Source organism: Panthera uncia (genome assembly GCF_023721935.1).
Source record: "Panthera uncia isolate 11264 chromosome A1 unlocalized genomic scaffold, Puncia_PCG_1.0 HiC_scaffold_17, whole genome shotgun sequence".
NCBI lineage: Eukaryota > Metazoa > Chordata > Mammalia > Carnivora > Felidae > Panthera > Panthera uncia.
This window is the reverse complement of record NW_026057577.1, coordinates 151,480,077-151,485,086: the sequence shown is the minus strand read 5'-3', so window position 1 is coordinate 151,485,086 and position 5,010 is coordinate 151,480,077. Positions and strand designations below refer to the sequence as shown.

General features: G+C 48.9%; 1 long non-coding RNA gene across 1 annotated transcript; it reads right to left on the bottom strand.

Moving 5' to 3' along the window:
• Window positions 1-1,052: 1,052 nt before the first annotated feature.
• LOC125934740 (uncharacterized) lies at window positions 1,053-4,782 on the bottom strand. Its single transcript, XR_007461512.1, has 3 exons — window positions 4,196-4,782; window positions 1,583-1,679; window positions 1,053-1,289 (listed from the first exon to the last, which is right to left on the bottom strand). It is a non-coding gene; the product is annotated as an uncharacterized LOC125934740 (long non-coding RNA).
• Window positions 4,783-5,010: the final 228 nt, after the last annotated feature.

Sequence of the window (5,010 nt, the reverse complement as noted above, 5' to 3'; positions counted from 1 at the left end):
GTGACAGGGGCGCACCTGCGGTCCCATGCCCCCCAGCCCACACCATGGCCAGCCCTGCTCCCTCCAGCGGGGCACCCAGGGGCCTCCAAGGTGGGTGTCCACGGGGCCGCCTCTTGGCTCAGCTCTTCCAGAAGGGAAACACCACCGCTCCCCTCTCAGTGTGGAAGGGCCTGGGAACGAGCAAACACACGTACGTGCGTCTATACCAGCCAGATGGGGCATGCTGGGCGGAGAAATCCGCTCTGGGTGGGCCAGTGGCCATGACTGCAGGAAGCCCAGTGCAGCCTGACAGGAGGGGCAAGACCATCCAAGCAGGGCTGAGAGGCAGGACCGCCAACTCACGTTGGTTTTCCTGCAATGTCCTGGTTTTAGCACTGAGAGCCCCGTGCCTCAGGAACCCCAGACGTTCCTGGACAAACTGGGAAGAAATGACCACACATTAGATAAGAATCAGCCTGTGGTTCCCAGGCCTCAGACTTTCCCCAAAGCCACTATCCCCATGCCAGAACACTCTTCCCAATTCTAATCAGTCACAGTAGAGCAGGTGGGGCTGGCCTGGCTGTGAGTCCTATCACCCTGCTCCTCTCGGGGCTTGAACACAAGCTGACAGAGCCGGGCACCCACCGTCTGGGATTCTGGCAACATGTTTCAAAACCAGCCATTTCGTTTTATCTCGTGCTTGTCAGGGAACATGAGTACTTTCAGATACACCTTGCAAGCACTTGATGAAAAAGAGCTGTTGTAGCTAAATCAATAGATTTTAAGGCTGGAAGTATTATAGCTATGAGAAGGAATATTTCACTATGGTAAAAAAGTCAATTCTATACAAAGACACAATGATCTTAAACTTGTATGCACCTAATAATACAACATCAAAATAGAGAAAGCTGAAGCTGACAGGACTAAAAGGAAAAGAGGCAAATCACAATCACTTTGGAGATTTTAACACACTTCTCAGTAATAAAGAGACAAAAACTCACTAAAATTAGAGAAGATCTCAACAGCACAATGAACTAAGTTGGCCCAACTGACTTATGTAGAACATTGCCCTTAACCACTGCAGAGCACACATTCTTTTTAAGTCCAAAAGAAACATTTATTGAAACAGACCATATTTGGGGCACCTGGGTGGCTCGGTCGGTTAAGCGTCCGACTTCAGCTCAGGTCATGATCTCATAGTTCGTGAGTTCGAGCCCCGTGTTGGGCTCTGTGCTGAGAGCTTGGAGCCTGTTTCGGATTCTGTGTCTCCCTCTCTCTCTGCCCCTCCCCTGTTCATGCTTTGTCTCTCTCTGTCTCAAAAATAAATAAACGTTAAAAAGAAAAAATTTAGAAACAGACCATATTCAAGTAACTGAAAATATACCAGAGTTTATTCTCTGACCATCTGGAATTAAAGTAGAAGTAAAAACTCAGAGATAATTAAAAATTCCCTAAAATGTGGAAATTAAGCCACATACTTCTAAATATTTCATTACTATTAATAATAAAGTGATTAATATAATGAATAATGAAGTTAATAACAAAGTAAAAATATTAGAAAGCATTTTGAACAGAATGATAACAGAAATAAGACATAACAAACCTGTGGAGAACAGCTAAGAAATTCCTAGCTCCAAATGCATATCTTGGAAAAAAAAGAAGAGTAGATATTCAACAGTATAAACTTCCATCTCAGGAAACTAGGAAAAGGATAAGAGAATAAATCCATAGAGGGCAAAAGAAAGGATATAATGAAGACCAAAGGAAAAATCAATGAAATTTTAAAATATTTACACAATAGAAGAACTTAACAAACTTGAAAATTACCTCTTTACACATATTAATAAAATTACTAACACTAACACGGCCACTGAAAACAAAATAAATGGAGAGAGAACACGAAACACCATGATTAAGAATGAAAAAGGGAACAGTGCAATAGATTCTTAGTCGTTAAAAAGATAGTAAGCTATTATTGACAATTTTATGTCAATACATTCGATAGAGTAGAGATGAAAGGAAAAAATATCTTGAAAAACACAAACTGTCAGAACTTACATGAGGACAAATAGGAAACATGAATAGTTCTAATCTGTTAATAAAATATGCAACTTAATATTTTACACCCGGAGAATGTAAGGCCAACTGACTTCAGTGATTTCTTCCAAATATCTAATAAATACAGGATGCCGATCTCACGCACGTGCCTTTGGAGAGCTAAGGATCCTGAGCACTTCCTAAATTGTACGATGAAGGTAGTGCCACTCTGGTACCAAGTTGCTAAGAACATTATCAGAAGCGAGAATCAGAAACCAATTTCACTCACGGACATAGGCCCCAAATTCTGAACAATTATTGCAAATCCAATTATAGCAAAATATAGAAATGACAACCATGTTGGAACCAAAGTAGGGTTTATGCCATTGATCAATATAACTCACCAACTTGACCAAATAAAGGGAATACCTTATGATCATCTTACTAGTGCAAAAAAATTAAACGAAAATATTTCTCAGAATTCAATTTGTGTTCGAGGAAAACAACACAAAACGCTCAGCGAGCAAGTCCCTTCTCTCCCTCTTTCTGTCTCTGCCTCTCCCCCTCCCCCGGGTACAGGTGTACATTATTACTGAGCCGAGTGGATCTGTGTGGGAATCATGGGAGTCTCTGCCTCTGCGCCCCCCCTCGGGTCCCCCCGTGGGTACCGGTGCGCATTATTATTGAGCTGAGGGCAGTAACATGCAAAGCTCCATCCTGAGCACCTGTCTGCTTTTATTCCATTTTATTCTCACGTGTTGTTGTAAGACACAAATCACCAGCCCTCTCTGATGACGAGGAACTTGTGGCTTGGACAGGTTGGGTGACTTGGCCAATGGTGCCGAGCTGTAGGCCAGGACCACTGACCCAGACTTCTGGACTCAATGGACACAGCAAGTGGACAGCCTGGCCAGCAGCTCCAAATCAACATCTTCAGGGGATACAGTAACCAAATCTACTTTTACCATTCTCAATAGCATGATGGAAATCCATTTCCTGCCACGGCCTTCCGTTGACGTCCCCGGCCAGGCAGAAGGCGTGTTGGGGCTGCGGGCTTCCCCGGAGAACAAGCGTGGTGGCCGCGGTGACAAGAAGGGCTCGCCTGCCTCCGTGGCTTCCCGTGCTAGAAGATGCCACCCTCGACCCACAGCAGGAGCCGTCTGAGAATGTAATTTATGATTTGAGTGGTTGACAAGGGTGGTCACCATCTGATCCCATCTTGCTCCTTTGATTTATGAAGTTGGGGACCGATATTGAAGCTGTGCCATTTTACGCGTTATAGCATTGATTTAAAAGTCATTCAGCTGATGGATAGTTTGTGTCAGTGAAATATAAATCACAGTCTAATTTACAGATCATTCAATTCCCCTCTCTGCTGGCAATTTTCTTTTCATTATAAGGTCCGATTTTGTTTATTTATCTGTAAAGAGGAAAAATTTGAGTTGAATAGATGACATCCCCAGTCAAAGAGCTCTTCGGAATGTCCCTAAAGATGCGAGTGGTTACCTCCTCACGGCCTTTCTGCTTCACAGACGCACTGAATTTTCTCTTGGCTTCCTTGGTACCCGTCACTGCATTTTGCGTGGCACACCTGGAATTAGGTGTCTCCAGTCAAAGGTAGCATTTTACTTGGAGCAGGAGCTGGGCCCTTCTGCTTTGCAGAAGCTTTGGACTGCGGTGTCGGTAGGGAATTGACCTCCAGGTCCTGCCTGACCCCCACTCACTCGTGGTGCTGCGGTAACAGATTCCAGCATCTTAACCGTTTTGTGATGCAGAGACGGGAGGTCTGTCTTTTGAGTTGCCAACACTCTCCGGGACATATGGTGATGGGCAGCTGGGTGTGGTGGATCCAAGCAGCCTTCTGAACAAAGTAGGCCTGGGCTCGAATCTGCATTCTGCAATTCAGCTGCCGCGTGGCTGTGAAAAGACGCTAGGTGTCCACGAGCTTCCGCCTCCACCCTTGTCACGGCAGAGCTCTCTCAGGATCGCTGTGAGGGTCGGGGCCACAGACACAAAATGTCTGTACACAGCAGCGTGCAAATGAATAGCAGCAATAGTTGTTGGGAGAGAATAGGGGACTTCTAAAAATTTACCCCAAATAGGGTAATTTACCAAAAATAGTCGTAAACTCCTTGGTGGTTGAAATCTCAGAACATGATTCAGGAAACCAAGTATTCACCTGCAATTCCTTCCCTTCAGGAGCAACTGAGGAACTGTCTGCGCCTGGGGTTCCCAGAGCGCCTCGTCAGGGGGTCCCAGAGCAGATTCGGTCAGTGGGAGAGGAGCTGCGAGGTTGGGCAGGGGGCTCTCCGGAGCTGCCTTTACATTAGGATCCAAGGACCCCAGGGGGCGGCTCAGGGCCAGGTGCCTGGAGGGAGGTACCCGAGGCAGGATTCAGGGAGTCAGGATCTCTTCACCCCCAAGGGGGAGAGGCCCCAAAGGCCTCCAAGAGGAGGTGAGGGACCCTGCGTCCCGGGCCAGGGGCTGCCCTAGGGACCTGGGGTGACAGGTGCCTTGTGCCCGGAGCCTTTGGAAGGGGCGGGGCTGGGCTAGAGGGGCTTCTGCTCAGCCAGGCACTGACCCCGCGCCCCCAGGTCAGGCCTTGCTGAGCCACCTCCTAGAAGGGAGCCAGCTCCCGGCCTTTCCAGGACAGAGTGGGGGGTGGGAAGGGGCGCAGCGGGTGACCCGGAGGAAGGAGGAATCCCGGAGCAGCTGCCCAGACCCCGGGAGGGGCGGAGAAGGGCCCTACCCCTCCCCGCGCCCTCACCTTCCTTAAGACCTTCGGAGACCCCCGCCCCTCCCCCGCGACCTCTCCGCCCCGCCCCGCACAGCCCTTCCGCGGCTGCGCGGTGGCCCTGCACCGACCCCCACCCCCCACCCTGCGCCTCCGCGGGCTCCTCTTCCCCGCACAGTCCCGCCCCCGTGCCGCCCCTGTCCCCGGGTGCGCTCCTCGAGTCAGCCCGGCGGTGTCGCCGTTGCCCTTGGAACCGGGCC